The following is a 25341-nucleotide window of genomic DNA, read 5'->3' as shown; positions in this document are numbered from 1 at the left end:
TATACCCATTTTAATACTTCAAAATAATTGGCAATTATAAGGCGGTCGTGTAAAAGCTGTATGTACACAAATACTATATAAATAATATTAATTAATCCTTATCATTTTATTACTATATTTCCTACTTACATATTATAAAATCATTCAGCAATACGTTTTTGTTTCATTTTGAACTCAATAACTTTTTTTAGATATTTCCGATCCTTAGCTACAGTACAAATTAATTCAACGACAGTTTCTGTAGGGTCAGCTAGTAAATGTAATCAGTAAATGTATTTTATTTGTAGCAGAATTTACGTTTACATGAGGTATAACAAGTCTGTGGTATAGTCTATGAGCAATCCGTCATTGTCATATATAGCACCATGGCTGTTAAACTAAGTTTAACCTCTTTTAATGGTAGAATCCGCGCTAAGTACTTCGCGTTTGAGATGATAACTCACAATATAAAAGGCTTGGTCCTTTATTATTACATTAGGGTTAACGCTTAACACTCTGTAAAAATATTTGACTTGAATTGTATCTATATGTAATGATAACGAAATCTTTCGGTCTCTTTAGAATTCTTTAGGGACTTTCAGGGCCAATAAAAGAGAGCCACAACTACAGCAACGGGATCATACCCCAGCCTACAAGATGGTAAAAAGTCATTGACCAAAATTCACATGTAAACTATTACTAAAGGTAAATCAACTGTGAAAAAAGGAGGCAGTTTTCAGAAATTTGACAACACATTTTCCCCAATTGTTACTTACCTACCTACCCTTAATAAGATTGTAAGTACTGACTACTAATTATTTTCAATTATTACTATCCGAAAACTGCAGGACCGCGCGATGCGCTTAGTAATTCTTTTTTGCAAGTTTATTCATGCCAAGGCACTAGGTACGTACTCTACTAAAAAAAAAACTTAAACTTCATGTATGAAAAATGTACATACAGTATGTAAAGAATGCATGTTAATTTTGAATAGAAAATTAAGTTTACATTTTGTTAGTTTTCGTAATTTAAATTAATCATACTATTCTAAACGTTAGTAGGAATGCCAGCGGTTAAGGCAAATGTCAAGAGCTGAAAAGGGTAAAACAGTAAAATCGTGGAGCAAAATTTCGTTCATCAACTTATGTACTTATAGAGCTATTCAAAGTGCCGTGGTCTCGAAACCTATTGTTTACACGAGGCTAATTAATTCGCAGCTTCTACAATGTTTGTTGGCACGAAGTTTACCGTCTGTATCTACACCTGTACAATTTTGGCATAGCTATCATTTAATCATTAAATTAAATATTATGTTTCTGATTTTTATGCTCTCATTGAAGTGAAAAGTTCTTTAGCCGTGTTGGGCTCTTTTTTAACCAACTTCGAAAAGGAGGAGGTTCTCAATTCTCAATTTTCGTCATTCTTCTTTAGTTCGATGCGGAATAATTGCCATTTGGTCCCATAAAGTCGATGCCAAGCCAAATGTAATAGTAGCTACCTACACTCGCCACTCGTGACTTTGAGCGGGATAGCTTCGTACAAATTGATAGGTTTTAAGTCGGTGCCAAGCAAAATGTAATACGACTTCAAAGCTATCAATATGTAGCACATATAAATAATAGTATTTTATTAATATTAAAGGTAAAGGTTTGCATAAGGCGTTGTATTAAATTAAATATTTAGTTATTTTATGCTATTCAGTTTTTTTAAACGTTGTTTTTTTTTGGTAGAGTAAAATCTTAGTTTGCGTCACCGACGTATTTTGCAACATTTAATGGATGGATCCATTTCAAGTCAAATATTTTTACAGAGTGTTAAGCGTTAACCCGAATTTAATAATAAAGGACCAAGCCTTTTATATTGTGAGTTATCATCTCAAACGCGAAGTACTTAGGGCGGATTCTACCATTAAAAGAGGCTAAACTTAGATTAACAGCTGCCAGAGCAGAGATGTCACTTGTCACATAGTAGACGAATAAAAGTAAACAATACCGAGATAACGTAAAGCAAGTACGCTGGAAAAAAAATATCCGCGTATAGCTATCGTGTTTGGTCGAATCCGTCCTTTGGTAAGAACCAAAGATGAAAATATTACGTATTTTTCAAGTTCGTTAACGAGACCAACGAAATGTTTATATAAGTTCTCGTCACATTCAGAACTTCTGATTTAAAATAATACACTACCGCACTTTAAATGTTAATGAGACTTTTTAATTGACTTATGCATTATTTATCTATACATTATGCGGCACACATAATTACTAAAACCCGAATGTTATAAAAGTAAAGAATGCACAATACTTTTAATCAAACGTAATCATCAATTACATCATTAAGATATTTTCGTTAGTGCTTTTTTACTTGTCACATCTGCCGGGTCCCCATCACGTGCCCATTGCCCAGCCACAATACAGTTCTTTAACTTCATACTAGAGCCCCCGAATCGACGCACGCACACACACGATTTACACGACTGCTAAGCAGTCTTGGGGAGACAAAACTATTTAGTGCCACGCCGTACGCCACCGAGACTAGTCGCTATCAGCGTCTTTTTATACGTACGTAGATAAATATGAATAATTGATATTACATCATACAGTTTCATCTGTGGCACATTTTCAATTTATTTTATAAGAATTCCTAAAATATTTTAGACACACACGGCTTAGAAATGTGATTGAACACCCTGCTGATTTGTTCTGTATTCAGAAATTTTGACATAATGCTTAATATCGCAAAATACCATTATTAATAAATATCAAAAAAATAGGTAGTTCATCAGTAAGGGAGGCAGTATTTTTACATAATGCTGGAAATCGAATCTGTACATGACAGGCGAATGCTCCTGGTGGGGGATAATCTTAGATATTACTACTATACGATATTGGATTGTACGATTAACAACTTTTTATATAGATATATTGTTCATGCATATATTTTTTGTTTTAGTTGCATAATTTCCTAGAAACTTATTTATTCTTTACCAAAACCGTAGTTTTTGCGAAATCCCTACATGTGATGCAATTTTGTCTTGGTTTCATACATTATAGGAATATTTAAAATACGAAATGTACCTTCTTAGGCTATACAATTTTACATAGAAACTGAAAAAACTACTAAATAAATACAACATAAATTAATAATCAGTTTTTATTGTCTCCTGAAAAGTTAGGTCTGTGTCAGATGTGGGGTTTTAGAAATCACCGATTCACTTGTCGACCAATAAATAAGTCGAATTAGAAAAATATCACACAAGTATATTTACTATTTGGGCGAATATAATAGAATATATTTATTTACCATAGGGAGTGACAATAAGATAACATATTGCAATGACGCTTGGTTGTCGATACATCAGTTCGTAAAGGGGCTATATCATGGGGAAAAGAACATATAAGAACCTCCCAGCTCATCATTGAAATCATATATCTCTTTTAATACTTATAATATTATACACATTTAGGTAACCTGCGTAGAACCAGACAAGTACCATACATCATTATCCTCTATGTAATATACCTAATATGGAACGCCTACTTTATTAAAGAAATTTTAATATATTTCTTGAATTTGTGCTCAGTAAGTCCTGTCTATTATACTGTCTAATACTTAATGTAAAATTATACCAAGATCTTTGAAGGAGCTCTTAACTCTAGGTAACTTATTTATGTTACTAGTAAAGTACATGGTTAAATCTACAAACAACGTCAGTAAAGCTCAAGAAACAAACAATAACATGTATAATTTATAAAACTTCAAGCCATCTTAACGAGCGCCCATTACGCAGATGAAGTCAAAGATATGGAAACGACAGTATTATAACGTCCTATTTCTCTCGAAGTTTTCCACATTTATACAGTTATTTATGTACTTTTATGTTTCAATCTTGCAATGCTAAATGAACTTGTATGTTATAGATTAAGACATATCTATCTTCTATATATTAGTACTTCTTAGATAGTGTTGGATTTGGCGTATATACGAGCTTGAGCAGCTTGCACCGAGTGGTATTAACATTTGACAGTAGACCATCATACACCAAATTATATAGGCAATTTATATTTTGCTATAATAGTTTTCCCGGATCGCCTCCAGCTATTGAGGCCTATTTAAAGAAGGCTAAATATTAAACAATGTAAATCTATACTTATAAATAAAGAGCCGTTTTTATCCTTCGGTTATACTGGGAAAACTAGTAAACCCATTGGAATAATATTTATACCAATTGATGCACCAAGTTTTGGAGGTTTTAGTATATATATATCTATTCCGGTGATTACTTATCCGAACGCATATTTTTGACTTAGAAATATCTATACATTCGCAATACAAATAATTCAGTCAGACATAATATGACAATTCACACAATGAGCGAATGCAAGGTAGGTACTTAATTTATTTGGCAAAACAACGTTTGGCGGGTCAGCACTTATAACTTATAATCGGCCACTTATGCCATTTCCTAGTTTCTCGTGTGTGCCGAAAAAAGAAACGACAATAATAAAATGCATGGACTTTACTGATTTGGCGTCCACATGAGTACCTACCTCTAAAGTCAGCAACACATGTCCCCAAGGACGTTGATGTTGTATATTATCCTGTTTTTTATGATTTAATTCCCGAATTTTTCAATGTGATAAACAATACCTTCTCTTTTGTTAAATTTCCCGATATATTTTCTTCAAAGCGCTGTGATACAAAAGGAATAAAATACCTAGCCTTATGCAGGACTCCAAAGAAAAAGAAAATCGCAAACATCGCCTCCGCCTTGGGATTCCAAGACATCCATTATTGTTCTAATTGCCTTTTTGTAATCTCCGCTACTGAATGCTTATATTGTTGAGTTTTTGTTAAAGCTATTTCATTTTAATGAATTCAGTACAGGCTACGGTATTGTGGAGATACGATGAACATGGTTGGTAATTATAGCAATTTTTTTTTATTTCATAAAATCTGCAGCACATGACATCACTTATTTGCCAAAGTATTGTTTAACAAAACATGGGCCAACAGATATTATTTAGGCAAGACAAAATTCTTAAGTAGCTTCCTAAAGATAAACTGAAACAAGAAAAAAAAAGTGAGTAAGTATAACATTCAGTTTACTTCCGTGTGTGTCTGGGGTATGTGTATATCTTATGTGGGGTTTTTGGGTATTACGATGAGGGTTTTATAGACGGAATGTAATCACAACATTAGTTATTTTGACAGTCGTAATTGTTTGATATTATATATTTCATTTTGGATGAATTTATTTTTGGTTAGATAGAAAATATCTACTTAATCCTGGAAATGATGAATTATAAAGTTATGGAACGCGGCACGTTGGACGATTTTGAGAATATGTCGAGTGTGGTATGAAAAACATGGGAGTATGGTTGGTGCGACGGGTTGGTGGTTGTAGCTTAAGAGTAACATTTATTAGTTCTGGGCTATCTAAGTTGCTGTTTCAGATGTCGTACAGTAAGGACATATCTGATAACATTCTCCTATCTTTAAGAGTAACTAATTTGTAATGCTTGCACGAATTTAGGTAGTCTATGGATTTGTACTTTGTGCGATATTCGGAGATATTATACTAGGTGATGTACAAGATTTTTATAAGCCTTGATTATTGAAGCATTGGTGTTGTACGTATGACTTATAAAGTATTAAAATTATGAGAGGCATTTAATGATTTTGAGAGCGAGATGACTTCTGCTGAGCAATGGGTTGTTGCGCATACGATTGCTGCGATCGATTCGTTCGATTTTATAATTTATTTACTTAATAACAAACCCTCATACTAACACCGGAACAATTATTAAATAGAACACCTACAGTTTCCTATATTTTAAACACTGTGTCATAAATTATTTTTCTACTGCTCTAGCATAGAATTTTACCGGTATTCTAAGTCATCTAGGTACTCTTATTGGTCATTTATACAGCCACGATATTAATGGTTCATAGAAATATTAGTCTGGCCAGCGAGTCGGCATAGTGGCCGTCGAAATAGCGGGAAAAAAATACTGTAATTTTTATATTTCCCGCGTTGGCTGTATGGGTGTATCCATGGCTATTACTTGGACTGAAACTCTCACCACAGATAAGTATTTATACAATACATTTCCCGTCCATTCAAGCGGCAAATCGAAAACATGTAGTTTTTGTTTTTTTACTTTTTTTTTTAATTAAAATTATTAAGACGTAGAAAAAGTATTGTATGCAACGTTAGAGGTATAACTAGTCAAATAACGCTCGTGGGCCGTGGCGTCTTCATTACAATGTTCACTCTCACACTTACGTTTTCTGACCCTTCTTATATAAATGTTGCACAAAATACTATTATTAAATAGCAACATGCCTATAGGCACTTACTATTCAATAAAAAAATTACTCGCATTAAAACTAGCAAACCGGTGACGGCTGCGAATGTTACTAGGGCCTTCCTACATGAAGTTTGAAAAATAATTGTTTAAAACCTTTATTTTTTTCCCAAAATAAATGATGTGCTTAAGTGACATTGGAGTCGAATAATACAAAAACCTAGGGTTCCGAACAAATTGTAGGTACATATTAAAAAAAATAGTAGGTCCATAATATTATCAAAAATAGTGTTTTAATTTAATTAATTAACCGTGACATAGTAATGTATAATAATATAAGCATTATTGTGTTCCGATCTGAAGGGCGTCGCGTCTTAGCTAGTGAAATTACTTGGCAAATGAGACTTAACATCTTATGTTAAGCCCGTGAACGCTGGAGTTCCCCAAGGCTGTGTGCTATCTCCCACGCTGTTTCTTCTGCATATCAATGATATGTTGGACACCGCCAACATGCATTGCTATGCAGACGACAGCACTGGTGATGCCGTATACACGGGCCATGCAGGTCTCTCTCGGGAAAACGTCGACCAGTGCCGGGAGAAACTTGTGTCTTCTATCGAGTCCTCTCTCGAGAAGGTCGCGGAATGGGGTAAGTTGAACCTTGTCCAATTTAACCCCCAGAAGACTCAAGTTTGCGCGTTTACCACTAAAAAAACCCCATTTGCCATATCACCGCTCTTCGAGAACACTTCCCTTAAAGCCTCGCCTAGTATCGGAATACTGGGTCTCGAAATCTCGAGCAATTGCCAATTCCGTGGCCATCTGGAGGGCAAAGCCAAACTGGCTTCAAAGAAACTGGGCGTCATAAATAGAGCACGGCAATACTTCAAGCCGGCCCACATTCTAGCGCTCTACAAAGCGCAGGTCCGGCCTCACATGGAGTATTGCTGTCATCTCTGGTCTGGCGCACCCCAGTATCAGCTCGATCCATTTGACCGCGTGCAACGCAGAGCAGCTCGAATTGTCGGGAACCCAGTACTCTGTGAACGGCTGGATCATTTGGCGTTACGTAGAGACGTCGCTTCATTGTGTGTTTTCTACCGCATCTATCACGGGGAGTGTTCCGAAGAGCTGTTCAACCTGATTCCTGCCGCCGAATTCCACCTTCGCACGACACGCCACAAGTTAGGATTTCATCCCCACCATCTGGATGTGTGGCGGTCCTCCACAGTGCGGTTTTCAAGGAGCTTTCTTCCTCGTACCACGAAGCTGTGGAATGAGCTTCCGTGTGCGGTGTTTCCGGGACGATACGACATGGGTACCTTCAAGAAAAGCGCGTACACCTTCCTTAAAGGCCGGCAACGCTCTTGTGATTCCTCTGGTGTTGCAGGAGAGTGTGGGCGGCGGTGATCACTTAACACCAGGTGACCCGTACGCTCGTTTGTCCTCCTATTCCATAAAAAAAAAAAAAAATGTCTCAAGAGACGAGCGCAATTGTAGTGCCGCTGAGAATTTTTGAGGTTTTTCTAGAATCCTGAGCGGCACTGTACTCTAATGGCCAGAGCGTATCAATGACCATCAGTTGAACGTCCTGCTCATCTATTATTTTCATAAAAAAAAATCAAGATCGCCAGAATAGGTTATATGAGGGCAGCGCAGGACCGATCGTCATGGAGATCTTTGAAGGCCTTTGTCCAGCAGTGGACGTCTTCCGGCTGAAATGATGATGATGAACATGAAATATCAAATTATTTCGAAATTTGTGAGTGGTGACTAAAAAAGGAATGAATAGTTAAGAGATTATTATAGTTAAGTTAGAATAGTATACCTAATAGTATTAATTCGAGACTAGGTCCATCAAAGTTGGAAGAAACATTCTCTACAATAGTGTTCGTTTTTGTAGTACCTACTAGTAGGATCATTAACAAAACTTTAATTTCAATAAGCAGGTATGCATAAAAGTGCAAACTATTGAGTAACCAAAATTATTTGATAGGTCATAAACCGAAAACAATGCATCATAAACATAATAAAATAGTTGTTTGATCTTGTGCAATGAAGCCTTTTCATACGATACCCCACATGAAATGATAATCTCAATTCAAAACTTGAACGGCCGTTCCTTGCATAAAGAGCCTGCTTTTTTATGATTTAATTTTATTATTTATGCCTGACAACAAAAGAGAGCTCTACAAGAAAAAACAAAAAAATATATTTTATTCACGATATACTTTTTCTTACATAATTGTCTCCTTCAATTCTGATCTTCTTGATCTCCGTGAATTCTGGCAGCTGTTGCGTTGCATGCAAAATCGCACGGTGAACGTAGTGTTTAACTTCTCTTTGGTAGCTAGTTCTGGTTTACAACAGACCACAGATGAGAGCAATATTGTATGAGTGGCTGGAAATACACCTTGTAGAGCGCTAGAATGCTATGTCTATACATTTCTGCCTTGACTTCAGTTTTTTAAAATTTTATTGGTCCATAGGCAGCAATGTAAATACTTTTTCAGTTTCAGCTGTGTATTTTGAATTTAAAACCCGTATTGGACAGTGACATCAGTGGAGTAGCAGTTACGTATTTTTTAAAGCCAGACGAAAAAGAGGGTTGCTATAAGTTTTACGTTCGTCAGTCTATCCCTTTCCGATCAAGTTCAGTCGAAGGTTTTTTACGTTTTTAATCAAAAGTCACAGAGAAAGTTTGTATGTTTAATTATTGGCTTGTATTTATATTTGTTACTTCTTTGCGTTCTTAAGGGATTTGGATTTAATATGTAAAGGTAACCTTTAATGAGAGAAACTAATACTCTAATATAAAACTTTAATTTACATAAAATAATTAGTTAATCTGGTTATTAAAGTGAAACTTTTATTACATCGTCTCAAACTTTTTCGTCTGTGTGTTGCATGTCGCGTGACGGATGGGCGGCGCCTATAGTTCGCAGCAGCTGACAGTGTAGTGTAGGTATAGACTATTGAATGAAACCCTTATAAAATATTGTTTTCAGTTTTTTAATATGTGAATATAATCTAAATAATTGTTAAGTATTATGTATGTCGTACTCTCCCTGATTGAAAAGTATAGGGAATCAATCACGCCATGTAAACTGTATACCTTTATATACATGAGAAAGAATTGAAAGTATTCAAATTTCATCATTTTTAATCCTTTTCAATAAATATTTTTAACCAGGGCTAAGACAAGTTCAATAAAAATATTAGCTCTCGTTAATAAAAAAGATTATCTCCCGTTATCATTCCAATTTTCCAAGTATAAAATTAAGGTTGATAAAGCGATTTTTACACCCTTAATGGAATATTATTCCAAAAAATTTTAGTTCTATGTCTATAATGTGAAAATAGTTTCACTTTTACCGTGGTTTCATAAAACCACACAATCTTGTTTTTTTTTTAAATGTTAAGTTCCTTGAATTAAATAAAATTTGTTTTTTAGAGTTAGATAGCTTTTCCAGGGTATCTTTTTGATATATGTAGTGTAAGCGGATATCACATTATATTTTGCCAAATTTAAAAATGTGGTTAAACCCAAAACACTTAAATCCTTAAGTGGTGAAATATAAATATGGTTGTTTTGTAAATTTCTTCAGATCTCTCTCTTGCTACCAACTCGCGCTAATTCTCTTCCATTATTTCTTTTTTGTTAAATTTATTTTAATTATTAGATTTTCATTGAATCTGAACTACGCTTACTAATAATTTGTCTAAATTTGTGCAGGTCTACTAAATTTTGCAATGCAGCAATTAACGTAAGCGCATTGCAATTTTATTAGAGACAGTTAGAAATTCTGCCACAGATCTTATCCTTACTGTAAGTCGATAAGGAGTTGCATTGATCATCATCATATTTGATTACGACAATTACATGACCATAATGACGTGACGGACTCAAATTCGACGGGTAAGACATAAGCAGAACCTAACCAAACTATCAACAAACTATATTTCAAATATATCCTTTTCAATAAAAAAGAATTATCGAAATCGGCTGGCGCGATATTGAGTTTTTCGTAAATTTGTTGCGCACATACTTATAGCAAATTTAAGACTTTTATGGTTTTCTCGGTTGCCATTGTCAGACCCGGACTAAATGGCTATGGGACCTAACGGGAAGTACCAGCTTTCAAATTAAAAAAGAATTATCAAAATCGGTTCACCCAGTCTAAAGTTCTGAGGTAACAAACATACCAACGAATAGAGAGCCTCCTCCTTTTTTGAAGTCGGTTAAAAAAAATTAACAAAATCGGTTCACCCAGTTAACAATTCTGAAGTAACAAACATAAAAACATACAGACGAATTGAGAGCCTCCTCCTTTTTTGAAGTCGGTTAAAAAGAGCTACTCTATTGTTTTCATTACTGACTGTGTCCTTTCATCTGTCCCATTCTGACAAGCGGGTCTTGTCCGGGGCTTGTCAATAATATTTTTTTTATTTATTTATTTGTATAAAGAAACTTATAGCTATTACATAAAAGTAAATATTACATAAAAGTATGATAATCTATAAATATTATACTAGCCAAAATAGTTCCTAACGATGCTTATTATATAGGGTCTGTCGTAAATAATGGATAATCCGATAAGTGGAGGTAACCCCGATGTCAGGCTACAATAAAATCTAGTTTTTACGTCAGTTTTACCAACAGTGTAAAAATGATGCATACTTTTAGTTTTTTTCTAAATTTTTGCTCCTTTGATCATTTTTGTGTATTTTTTTTGGCATCGTACTCCTAAAGACTTGTTTTATTAAATTTAATTACATTTATAGCCGTTGTTATCGTAAAATATTATTAAAACTAACATTTTAAGTAATTTATTTCCGTTTTTTTGTAATTACTTGTAGTTTTGACCCTTGATTGTGAAAAAAAAAGTATGGTGCTATAGCTGCCCATTATCTTAAAAACATGGCTAGTATGTGTAGATTCTAAAAAGGTATGATAGTGGGTACCTTAGCAAATAATATTAGCTCCAGCAGCAAAAGAACTAAGCTAGGTCGGGATTTCAATTTCTCAAGTAATGCAAACATGCATTTCATTTACGGTGAATGCAACGGCAACGCTACTAGAGCAGCTGCAGTTTATCGTGAAAGATACCCAAATGCTCGGCATCCCGACTAGTGTTCATTAGGGTGCACAATGCATTCTCAAAAGGAAGATTTCCTGGCAGCGGTATTGGCGGAGCCAGAGAAGGACGACCTCAACGACACAATCCAGATGAAGGAGGTTTGGAATTAGTGGAGGAAGACCCTGGTACGTCCATAAGTGCCATTTCGCGTCGTACTGGTATACCTAAAAAAACAGGTCCACCGAATTTTAAAAAGGCACGAACTCTACCCTTATCATTACCAAAGGGTTCAAACATTATTGCTAAGGGACTCGGAATTAAGAGTTACATTTTGTCGTTCAATGCTACGAAAAATTAGAGAAAATCCAAATTTCTTTAACAAAATTTTATGGAGTGACGAGTCAACGTGCCGAAAAGATGGATTTTTGAATCTCCACAACTTACACAGCTGGCAGCTACGAAACCCCAGACTGATACGCGCCGAGAGATCGCAGTATCAATTTAAAATTAATTTATGGACTGGTATTTTGGTGGGCAAATCATAGGTCCTTAGGAGTTGCCAGCGACAATAAACGCGGAAATCTACTTAAATTTTCTAGAAAGTACGTTACCCGGGTTACTGCAAGATGTGCCACTATCGAATCATGATGTGGTTACAGAATGATGGATGTCCTGCGCATTACGCTGTTTCTGTGCGGAACCATTTAAACAATGAGTACCACGGTCGGCGGATAGGGCGTTTGGGTCCAATTTTATGGTCACCACGATCACCAGACCTAAACCCATTGGACTTCTTTTACTGGGGTTGTATGAAAGAGAAAGTATACAGCCGAGAAATAAATACAATAGAAGAGTTGCGAGCGCGTATTCAAGTAGCGGCTCGTAAAATTGAAGAAGCTGACCATGGACGCCGGATTAAAAGATCCTTCATTAGGAGATGTAGAGCGTGCATTGCTGCACGCGGAGGACATTTTGAACATTTAGTGTAATCGAAGCAATAAATGTTTTGACCAGAAATAACCTTGTTTTTTTTATAGGCCTTTGTACAACCGTCTTTGTTGTTTTTTTTACCTGAAGATCCCTTTGAATTTGGAATAAACTTGTAGTAACTGGTTACACAGAAAAATACATGCGACTATCGCATGTATTTTTTTACGAATGCAAATTAACAGACGATTAGAAACTATTTAGATTAAAATTGCATTCTTAATGGAATAAAATCATGTATTGGTGTGTTATAGCTTAAATCACGAAAATTATGACATTACTTGAGAAATTGAAATCCCGACCTAGCTTAGTTCTTTTGCTCCTGGAGCTAATATTATTTGCTAAGGTACCCACTATCTAGCCATGGCTAGTATGTGTAGATTTTATGTAGGTATGTGTATATAAAAACATGTTTTTAAGATAATGGGCAGCTATAGCACCATACTTTTTTTTTCACAATCAAGGGTCAAAACTACAAGTAATTACAAAAAAACGGAAATAAATTACTTAAAATGTTAGTTTTAATAATATTTTACGATAACGACGGCTATAAATGTAATTAAATTTAATTAAATAAGTCTTTAGGAGTACGATGCCAAAAAAAATACACAAAAATGATCAAAGGAGCAAAAATTTAGAAAAAAACTAAAAGTATGCATCATGTTTACACTGTTGGTAAAACTGACGTAAAAACTAGATTTTTATTGTAGCCTGACATCGGGGTTACCTCCACTTATCGGATTATCCATTATTTACGACAGACCCTGTATGTGGTAGGTACCATAGTTATTGAAAAAATATTCGTTTTATTAAATTACTTCCGCTTTTTGCATATCAATCTTATATAAATAAAATAACCTTATCGATGATAAGTCACACCATCTTTTTTGAGTCTTTAATGTATTATTTAAGCACCTTTATAGCACACTTAGGCTTGTTGATTGACACACAGTTGACACACGACTAAGGAGAAATGTGTGCTTACATTGTCTTCAAGCACACTTTTGCGGTTCCATTATCAGACTGCGAATGATTCACTTAGTTAACATTTTAGAGTACCTAATTGCTACTTTAGATACTTTTAGATAAGTACCTACTCGCTAATAAGATTCATTTTAAATCGTAGGTATTCAGTACACAGGTACGCTGTGTTGGATTCATAACACACTATTACATTAGCTTGCTCACACTTCAATTACCACGCCTACTCAGGGAATAAAGAAAGGAAAATATGACTGGAATAAAAATTGGCACTCGCTTTGCGGTAGGCGCCTGACAGCCGACTGCTTATGTGCCTCGAAGATTCCGCACGTCTGTAGGTATGTTTACCTAATGTGCACAATTATATACGCCTGGTATGACTTCATCCACGTTCACTATGACAACCGGCAAACAACTATACACCGGACACAGATTAACAAAACATACTTATTAATCTAAGACACCGGGTTATTCAAATTTACTGAAAACGGACTAATGGCCTTAATAATAATAAAACGCTTATCGAAGTAAGTATATTCCTTAAGTTAAAAACGTGTTTTAAGCCAATCGAACGTTTGATAAGTTCTTTATTCATAATCGTTTGTAAAACCTCCAATAAGTAAGATGCCTGTATTTTTTTTAAATATTTCATTACCATGGATGCTAGAAGATGCCTCTATACTAGTGTTTCTCAATGTGGGGCCTACGCCCCACAAGGGGGCAATTTAAAATGTACTCGACACAATTATAACCCGATTGCTTTGGGTTATTTAAATGCATGCTAGATAGCGGTGACAGATTTAACAAACAAGGCAAATTACAAGAATGTTCAAGAAGTTTTTTACTACCGTTTCAATATTCATAATTAGCTGAATGTGGATTTAGGGCTGTCAATGATTCACTGATAAAAAAAATCGACTTCATATAACATAACACGGAGACTTGAGGTTAAAGATAAGTAAATTGGAACCTAATATAAAATATCTGTGAAGCCAGCATCAAGCGCAAGAATCACACATGTTCAGCTGATGGTAATTGATATGCCCTGCCGATTACATTGCAGGGTCGTTTAGGATTCTTGAAAAACCCCAACAAATTCTGAATGTATGGTGGGCACAAAAATTTTGGAAATGTTAAGGTGGGGCATGGTCTAAAAAAGGTTGGCAAACACTGCTCTATCCTTACACAATGTTATCATTTCTTAGAAAAGGAAAGGTGATTTTAATCTATTTATGTAGGACCTACACCCTGTGACTTTGAGCAGTTCTCTTGCTCTTATCATTTTATGTGTATAACACCTATTATTCCTTATTAGCTCATTAAAACACGGAAAACTAACATGATTTATAAAAGACTTCTTAGTCTAGTGATAATTGAGTGACCTTACTAGATAAGGCTTAGGTAGGCTTGAGTACTTAACTAGATCCACACATTATAAAATATTATATCCACTGTGGTTCATACCACACAGGGTATGGCTAGTATGGGGATAGATTGTATTGTATACAAGTTATTTGTATACAAGATTTTAAATGAATTTCTTAATTCTTGTGTTGGAGTTCCACCTCTGTTACTTCCATCATACATAAATCAAATTCCAGAAATCCCCAATTCCTTAATTGTCTCCCTGTACTATAGATGATCTCCAATAGTAGTAGAAAGAGCTAATTGTATGTTTAGATACAAACATAGTTGAGAGTATCCCCATGCTTGATCTAAAAAAAAATTGTTGCAATATTTACAAATTTTAATATCAACTTCCTGTCTATCATTTAAAATCAAATGTGATTTCCACTATATCACAAGCTCTTACTATCGCTGCTGACATTATCTGATTAGCAGGAGTTATTACATCACTCAGCACAACTCTAGTACCCCTTGGTTTCAAAGCTTCAAATGTTCCCTGTAATTTTGAATCCTCACATGTGAGAACATTGCACTGTTTTCCTAAAACAATAAGACATCACATTAAATTATAACGGTGAATAATATAATTATGCATTGCATTCTTTTGTTTGAAGTGAAAAAGAGGTGATAGACCATAAAATTAAAAGTACATATGTGGTGTTAGCACAGTTTAATTTCATTTTGATTGTAAATACCTAGTTATTTAGTCAGTGGCTATAAGTTTGTGTTGGTATATCTCTGTGAGTTGGATGTATGTGTAAAATACTGAACGTATTATGACGAAATTTCATGTGTGCCAGCTACTCATAAAAATCAAATTGAAATAAACACGAATATTATTTGAAACATATGGTGTTAAGTAATATTCAAAATAATTACGTACCTTTTAGCGCAATTACAGTTTTCAGAAAGTTTGCTCTTAGTTGACCTCGCGCATTTTGCTTTTGAACTCGTTTCTTAACCTTTGCCATTATATTATTTTTTCGAGTAGAACTGAATGTTTAATTGACTCTGTGAATATTATGGTTGTTTATTTATCAAATTTTTGTCTTAGATAGTTTAGAACACAGTTCACACAGTTTCAGATTCAAAATAATTTAAATTTTTAATTTTCTATGTAATCGTAAATAGTAACAAAAACAATAGGAGTCTTTGTCAAAACTCAAAAGACACAAGTCAAATAACTCAATAATTGCAATTTAATTATTAAAATAGACACATAGTTGATATTTCATCTATCGTCGTCTTGTCGTCTGGTTCTTGTTAAGGGACTGCCGCATGCGCATTCAGCCAACAAGAAAAATGACTTGGATTGGCGTCACATAATATTTTATTGCAATATTTGTAGCTCTGTGTTCTTTTATAGACCAAATTTTTAAATTTGTTTAAAATCCGGATGATATTGCCTATAGTCTGGCCCTATTCTTCCAACTGCGATCAATAGCAAACTGTGAGTTATCGTTCTTTATAATTTTCTATAATGACATTCATCGAAATCGATCTTCAATGAGTTTGGGACATGAGGAAAAATGTTGTATTGCTGCAACTCTAATCTATTTGTGATTTAGTAGTGTTAATATTCTGTGACAAACCAGAATGATTTTTTTGCGTTACTGCCACTTACGCCATTCAATTGCTGCGGCTGACGATTGCGATTTCAGTTGACGAAAAATAGTGTTAACTTTTTTTTTTTTTATATATATATTTATTAATAAAAAAACAAATTTTACATTGCGGTTTCAAAGCAATAAAAACCACTGAGGTTTGTACAATTGCTAAATTAAGTCTACACCAACAGAGTTAAATTAATAAAAGAAAAAATAGTTCACAATCACTTAGCTATACATTATAATTATACAAATAAAAGTAAAAGTACTTGATACAATTAATAGTTAAGCACGATAAGTTGATCGGTGGTCAGTCAAGTCTTAAAAAGTATTTTTTTAAATTCTGTTTTAAATTAGTCTCAGTCAAGGAGTCGGTCAAGTCACGTGGCAGTTTATTAATCAGTCTAGGTACTATGTAAGCTGTTGTTCTTTCACCGAACGCATTGGATGCCCGAGGCATGTGCAGCCGGTTTAGACTAACAGCGCGCGTATACACGTTTTTTTCAACACAACAACTGGTTTGAGTTGTTGTGTTGGTTGTTAAGTTTGAAAGGTTTTATTTTGACAGTTACATCACGGTAATGTCGCCGATATGTCACGATAATGTGTACACGGCTGGAATATAGAACAAAGTAGGTACTAGAAGGAGTTAAACCACAACCACAGCAAATATGACTTTTGTTAATTTGTTCCTGTATTTGCTACGCTTTCAGATTGTATTAAGCCATTCATCATGAGTTTGTAGTAGGTAGGGGTACAGAAAATAACACAGGTCATAAGAATAGACACGACATAATATAGTGAATGACAGCGAAGGAAAGCTATTTAATAAAAGAATCATATTACAATGAATGAACGAATAATTATACTAATTCTATATTAATTATTGTTACAATATAGGTATCGTCTCTAAGATCTATAAGGCGTACTTCTTAGGCGTAAGTCTTTGCTCACGTAAAACTCAGCTGAGTTCAAGCTTTTTTTTAGTTTCGAAAATCAGCACTATACTTCTGTGCCACGCTTGCGGCGTTTTGCCCTGAGCAGAGCAGAGGAGCACCAGCTCTCAGAAATGCTTTAATTCTATCATCACCCCTCGCCTTGTTGTTTTTAAACTATTTTAGGGCCATACTGATCTCGTATAGGCTGACGTCTAATGATATCTTCGGTGTAGTGTCGGGTTAATTTAGCCCTTGGGTCTTCAGCCTTGTTGGTAACAGGTGTTCGTGCGGCCATCTTTAACTGTCCGCAGAACTTCTCGACTTGCCTCGTCTCTCGACAAGTCTCGTACGCATACTTTAGAGCCACCTTCCCACAATCTGTGTTATGGCGGCGTATATCGTGAATCAACGACTTGGGAGAATTGTCTATTTAGCTGCCTATACTGGGAAGCACCGTCTGGGGACTGAAGAGCCATTACATACATCCATCAAGTTGAGAATACATCTATCCACGGCTGGACCTAAGAGGAAGTAAATACTATGTTCTAAGAGGTGGGACTACGTAACGGCCGTTTTCATTAACGTATCTCTATACGTACGGCACGCTACGATGGCCGTTTTGACGTTTGTTCACTCATGAAGTTTCTTATTAATTAATAATTACATTGAAGGAGCAATTTACTCTTCTTTATTGTCAATAGTGACGTGCAGTTAAGTCATAAAAATTTATCGAATGTATAATTTTAGAACACAAAATTTATTTATCACATTGATTTCTAAACTATATTTGGGTCCCGCGAACATTTATTTTTTATTTTTATAAGATTATAATTATTGGTACTTATTTGCCACAAAACACGCCAATTATTTTTCGAAAATCATAATTTTTAAAAATAAAATCTGATACGATCCTCACATAGGATCGCTGGCCAACACATCTATAACCTCCGGCAAACTCGCGTCAATGCTCAATGCAAAACAAAGCAGTTTCGACTTGACATTGCTAGGAAAAGTACAAATTGTGAGTGCACTGCGATTGTGATATAGTTTTGACCAGGCTTTGGATTTCGGATATTGATACTGCATTACTGTTGACCCTTGCCCGTTAATTTAGACTCTGTTTACGCCTTTTGTTGTGTATTTCGTCGATATGGCCAAACGTATGCAAAGAACTGTTCTAAACAGTCAGACGCGTGAGTTCGTTATACGTCTTTCTAACTATTTCGATCGTGAATCTCAAAATGGAGGGTCAATTTTACCTATTACGTCAGTGGTTGAACGCGTAGGTGATGCGCTATATATTGGACAACGAACTGATAGACGAATAACTAAAGAAAAATATGGCGAGACGCCTGTCACGGGACGCCTGGCAGATGTGAAAGATCGAAATTATTTTGTACAAGTACAGGCACAAAAGTACAGATTATGACAGGAACTAAATATGGCATACCTAAAAAATAAAATATTACGAATTATCTCCAGAAAATGATGACAGTTTATATAATATACATTTATTTTCTTCATATACAAAATTTTTTAATTTGAAAATTCCTTATAAATCGTGACAACTCAATATTCTCATTATTTACTTCGGTAATACTTACATTGGATGTTGCCTCTGACGGTACTACTGCGACACTCTACTTACACTACTTACACTTAACTTTGTATTGCAATGCAATTGTTCTATGTTAAATAATATTGGTCTCCTAAAACTTAATTTTTATTCTCTCATGTATAAAAAATAAAACGATTGCTGGATGTAATATTTTATTTTTTTTATACACTCTAACATATATAATACAGTTAAAAAACAAATGGCATATGTTCTATACATTTTTTTTTCAGTACACTTGTTTTTAAACTTGGGACCAAAAAAGCACCTCTTCAAAAGTCACTTTAGTGGGTCTTATATCTCGCTAGTTAATAATACATTGCTGGCGTCAGGGACAAAGCATTTTTTGTTTACAATAATTTTAACTTATTGTCAAGCTAGTTTAAATAATGACACGTTGCAATATTCAACAAATCCTGATTATGAAAGTATCAAAAATGAGACAAATTTGGTACAAAAAACATTGTCTCATAAAGACTAAGATCTTGCAGAATTATGTTGATGGAAGAGTTATCATTATTAATTATTCAAGATTTACATAGAACTAGGACTTAAATAGAACAACAAAAAAGCTAACATGTTTGGAAGAGAAATATCAAAAACCATGTAATTAAACATAGTGAAAAATTTAACATATCTGCTCTATGAAGGCTATATAGTATGGATACAACTTATACATGTATGTTAACGGATCCCAGTACATGACACTGTAATTTGGTCGTGTCAGTAGAAGGTTTTCGGACTATTATTATTATTATTAACAGCCTGTACTGTCTCACTGCTGGCAAAAGGCCTCCCTCAACACCTTCCAATTATCCCTGTATTTTTTTTCGGACTAAAATTAAATTAAAAATTAATGTGGTATGACTCGTAGCAAGTGAATACACACATTGCCACATTGCAAGCTTTACAAAATGTATTGGTCCTCTTCTTGCAGACGGCGCATTGGCACTTAAGTCGGTCTGGCTTTACGGGCTTAATAAAATCATATTGTGCAGGAGTGTGTACTTCTGCTCGGATGGGTGCAAGGGTGAAGGCGTTCTGCATGCTGCAAACAAATCAGTAATTAACGTCTTCCGGAATTAATTAATTCGTCATAATAACTGCCTTAGACACAGCATCAAATCACTTTTTAAAATATAGCTATATGAAAAAAAAAAACAAATAATTTTTAATTAAAATAACAAAAGAAAATCGATAAAAAAATTCGAATTTCAATAGTCTGTTCCATATTATCCAACCGGCGGCCATTTTGTGATTTAAAATTCCTATCTGTGGCAAGTCCCAGAACAGGATTTTTGAGTGTCTTCATGTCTTTGAGCTCGGAATTTACACATTTTCGACTAAATTACACGTATTTTGTAATTACTATATTGAAGTTCAATATAATTGTGACCTAACTACACAGATGCGTTAAGGTTTTAATAATTTTTCAACCAAACATGACAAAACGGAATCCACGTACAAATTTGTAAAGTTGTACGTTGGTTCTAAGGCTGTTTTTGACTTTAAAAGTAAAGAATATGTCAATAAGAGTAAATAAAATGAAATATTACTTACTATTCCATGATTATTCCAGTTTAAATCACTAAAACTTACTAAGTTCAGCATAAACACAATCGTGAAATCGCGACATTCGCTGATTGAACTTGTCACAGATTAAAACAAGAAATTTAAACTTTTTTGTAACATAGACGTGCTAAATTATATATGAGAGCGAGAGTCAGTTCATTCTAACACAATTTTTCATGTGGGCAAAAGAGTAAGAACTATAAGAACGTCAAAATATGCTCGAAACTGAACAAGGTGACCGCACCTGTGGCGGGTCCTGTGACAGGACCTTCCACAGTCTGTGTCCTGTAATGGGCGCGATAACATACAAGAGGATATTTTTATTAAAAATGAAATTAAAATCAATTTTTAATTAATATTCATATATTATATACAATAAAAATTGTGTAAATTTTAATCTACCAAGAGAGTAGATTATACAATTAATATAGTTTTACAAAATATATACGTTCTTAATACAGGCAAATGCACACTTGAAACATAAAATGCACCTTACTTACTGATGACGTGGTCTTGTATCATAGTGCGACTGCTTTCTTTGCAGGAGGCTGCACACTTTCACTTTCTGAATTATCGCTATCAGATATATTTGATCGTTATAAATAATAAATATAGGAAACTAACAATGAATCTATTGTGTAACAGTATCTAAGTGAAATAATTATATAATTAATACTTATATAATTGTTAAAATAATTATGTAAGTTCTGTTTTACCACAATAAACAAAACTTTTGAAATTCGAGTTATAATAATGTAGGTACTTACTAGGTAATAATCACTGTTTAAGCATTTACTCAACAAATGGAAGTATACTAATTAGGAGTATAACATTGTTAAAATAATTATGTAAGATCTGTTTTACCACAATAAACAGAACTTTTGAAATTCGAAGTAACCACAAGAGAAAAAACTACGTTAATACGTATAGATGGCGGTAACAATAATATAGCGTGGCGAAGCGTCGCCACGGCCGCTATTGCCACGCCAACGTTTTATCAATAATGGCATCGATAGCTTTGGTGCCGATGCCATCCGAAGACATGTGTACGGCTACTATTTACGGAAGGAGTATCCAACAAGAAAAAAGTTAGTGCAAACACTGAAGGAAGCTGGATTATTCTTCGGTGGGGAAAGTTCTTTAAGGAAGATTTTGAAGACCGTTGGAGTAGATACAAAAATTGATGGAAAGATTTGATATGGTGATGGCAAGATATAATTTATTTCAGCAGGTGAAAGAAATTGAAAATTGGCAAAATGTTGTGTTTTTAGATGAAATTCAAAAAACACAGAGTTCGGCAGTGCCCCAAGGCACTCTTTTACCTCACCCAGTTTTCACCCTTATTAGGTATACAAGATGGTTTATTTGCCTACGCAATTATGAACGAGTGAAGTCCGATACACATTTCGATCCGTTACGATTCAAGGCCACCAATATTCGACGTCATAGCTTTACAGACATAGCATTTTTGTGTTCACTCTTTCCCGGGCGGCGCAGCGAGCGGTCGTTATCAAGACTGCACGAAGATTGTTCCTTGTGAAGATTTTGGTTTTATTTTATAATGAACATATAATGTTCATTACATAAACATAAAAGGAAATAAATAAAACAAGTAATTAACATTGAAAATCAACATTTATTTTAAAATATACCTATTTTTACACTTATTGTCGAATGAAAAGTCTGTGTGAAATAAAATAAAATAATTCATACATGGTCTTATAGCTTGTTTCAATAGCTTGCAGTGACAGTCACTCAAATCACCCTAGTTATTAGCATTTTATTAGGGTAGGGCGGGGCTAGTTGAGCAATTTTTCACTTGAGCTACTATAGCTCCTGAACGATAACTCTGATGTCTGGTTCTGCATACTGATTAAGTACTAATAAATCCCTTAGCAAAAGTGGCCATAGTAATTGTATCTAGCTAGTTGAGTTTAAGAGCTACAGCTGTTTAAATACAGAAAGTCATGTTTCCTCAACATACCCCATGGGTGAGGTAAGTTGAGCAAGGATATATAGGATTTGCCCCATAGGGCAAATTGATCACTCAGATGGATTCAATGTTAACTAGACACGAAATCAAATTTGTTTGTGACAATCATCTTTTATTTATAATTTTTATAGGAAAAACGACAAAACTAAATTATTTGAATAATGAACTCTCATGTCACTGTTGCAATTGACACAAACGAAAGTAAGACCAGCACCAGGCATACATTTTGTATGAGCCCATTTTCTCCAAACTTGACATTGTATGCATGTTTCTCTCCTGGTAAACTTTAAACTTACTACCTACAATCTTATTTGGCTTCAGCACAGTGGACACTCCTGTCTAATCCACATTCCAAATATCTGATACACTGAATCCATGTTTGTTGAGCAACTATAACACAATTAGCCCCACCCCGAAAGTTTAAGACAAAGGTGAGAATGTGAATAAACAGACGAAATACTACTGTTTACAACTATTTTACTCTTTGTTGTCAAAATAAATAATGCGGTCATGTACTTTACTCGATCGACGTGTCGCCACCTGCGGTCGTGCGATAAGTTCTTCTGTATCGACGCTTTATTTTCGCTATTTGATGTTTCTGCGTGCGGTGTATAGTTTCCGAGATATTTCGATTGCCCAACTTGCCCCTATGCTCAACTAGCCCCGCCCTACCCTACTACACGTAATATAATACGAACGGGAATAACGCTTCGCGAGCGCCGAACGCTTGCCGAACTAAGGCGTACATTTTGCGGCGGAGAGCGCCGATGCGGAAAGGTGAAACATGGCTTAATGCTAACCATACTGTAAACCGTTCTTGGACCGATGACACTGCAGCATCCAGCAATCCAAAGTTCCTGTTGGAAAAGGATCGCGACTTATAATTTGTCACGCCGGAACCATCAACGGGTTTGTCGAAGGTTCTCTCATGGCTTTTGCGTCAAAAACCACTGGAGACTATCATGAAGAAATGAATGGAGAAAAGAAGTTACTGAATGGTTTACCTCAATGTTGTGTAGCCTCCCTGACCCATCTATTATATTTATGGACAACGCCCCATACCACTCGATGCAAATTGACAAGCCACCTGCCCAATCCCAAAAGAAAGCTGACATCGTCGCATGGCATTGGATAGTACGTCTTTTAAAATAAAACAAACCAACCAAGATCCGATACGTCATTGACGAAATAGCGTTAGAACATGGGCACAGAGTTATACGGTTACCGCCTTACCATTGTTAATAAAATGCAATTGAGTTGATGTGGGCTCAAATTAAGGGATATGCTGCAAGACGCAATACAGAACCCCCATTTACCACAACAATGCTAAAAATATTTGAAGAAGCTGTGACTAAAGGAAACTGGGAAAAGGTTGTGAATAGAAGTGTTAAATTAATAAGGGAATATTATGAAAGAGATGTGAAAATAGATAATATTTTAGAAAACGAACTTAATGCAGGTGATAATAGCAGTGACGACAGTGAAAATAGCAGTATGCACGAATCTGATTAAATCTGGCATTTTGTTACACCTTTTTTTGGTATCTTTTTGTATTCATATGTGCATATAAAGTATGTATACTTATTCATTTTCATTCCAATATTCGGTTCGTTCAAATATATTAAGTAAACATTTATACTTTTGTTTTATTAAACCTTTTAAATCAGATACTACTTGCAACCAAAACAAATAGATATGATTAAATTTTTTTCGAGAATAAATTGACATTTCACATCACTGTTATAATATTATGTCAAAACGGCCTTCATAGCGTGCCGCTATTATAGTTACGGATACATTGCTATCACTCTATAATGACAAGATCTTGTCTATTTATAGTTATGTCCAATAAAGTTATAGTCCAATGCTTTATGTCGATAGGTTATTGGAATGTAATTAAGTGTAAAGGGATAGATTTTTCTACCTCTAGTAAGTTAACTAAGGTTGTTGAAAACGGCCGTAAGTAAACATTGACATTTAATTTTGGTATGAAACGTGCAGTGATTTGACACAAAATTGTAATTACAATATTATGGCGACGAAGTATAATCCAGCTAAGTTTGAAAGCTAATAGTTGCTTAACGGCCGTCTCAATAAACCATCTTTCCTTATACTAGAGGTAGAAAAATCTATCCTTTTACGCTTACTTAAAATTCAATAACCTATCGACATATCTGTCGTTGCGTTGGACTATAACTAACGGCCGTTTTCAATAACCTATCTATCCTTAGTTTAACTTACCTGATTTATCGTTTATCCTTAGGGTACTTACATTTCAATAACCTACCGATATAAAGCATTGAACTATAACTATGGATAGATAAGATCTTATCATTAAACGGTGACAGCAGTTTATCCTTAACTAGAGATACGTTATTGAAAACGGCCGTAATGATATAACTATATTGGAAATAAATATGGATAGATAAGATCTTGTGAGTAAACGGTGATAGCAATATATCCGTAACTGGAGATATCTACGTTATTGGAAACGGTCGTTAAATGTATTACATTTCAGACTTCATTGAATATGTCTTTTGGTCCACATAATTCCTTAGTCGCTGTTGGCGATGGTTCCACCTGGCATAACAACTATAGATAGAAAAAAATTGTATTCACAATTAGAATTTTTAATATGAAGCCACCCCGCAACAACTTTGTGTTTTGTTCTTTGTATTTAATATTATAGTCAGTGCTGTGTGTGTGTGTGTGTTCTTCACAATTAACATTAACATCAAGCTCATAATTGTTTTAATCTCTTCGCCCTATCACCAACAATCGCCTATTACGACTCCCACGGGATGATATAGGGGTGGTGATATTCTGGTGCGACACCACACGCACATGTAAAAATAAATATGCTTTGCAAATAA

At 34.8% G+C, this 25341-nt stretch overlaps 2 long non-coding RNA genes across 2 annotated transcripts; both read right to left on the bottom strand.

Annotated features, from left to right (window-relative positions):
- Positions 1-15062: 15062 nt before the first annotated feature.
- On the bottom strand, positions 15063-16692 carry LOC126978645 (uncharacterized). Its single transcript, XR_007732650.1, has 2 exons — positions 15627-16692; positions 15063-15283 (listed from the first exon to the last, which is right to left on the bottom strand). It is a non-coding gene; the product is annotated as an uncharacterized LOC126978645 (long non-coding RNA).
- Positions 16693-19045: 2353 nt separating this feature from the next.
- LOC126978650 (uncharacterized) lies at positions 19046-20854 on the bottom strand. The gene is made up of 2 exons (XR_007732657.1): positions 20464-20854; positions 19046-19951 (listed from the first exon to the last, which is right to left on the bottom strand). It is a non-coding gene; the product is annotated as an uncharacterized LOC126978650 (long non-coding RNA).
- Between the last annotated feature and the right edge of the window lie 4487 nt (positions 20855-25341).

Source organism: Leptidea sinapis, chromosome Z (assembly GCF_905404315.1).
Source record: "Leptidea sinapis chromosome Z, ilLepSina1.1, whole genome shotgun sequence".
Taxonomy (NCBI): Eukaryota; Metazoa; Arthropoda; class Insecta; order Lepidoptera; family Pieridae; genus Leptidea; species Leptidea sinapis.
Note: the sequence above shows the minus strand (reverse complement) of the source record. Positions and strands in the feature narration are given on the sequence as shown.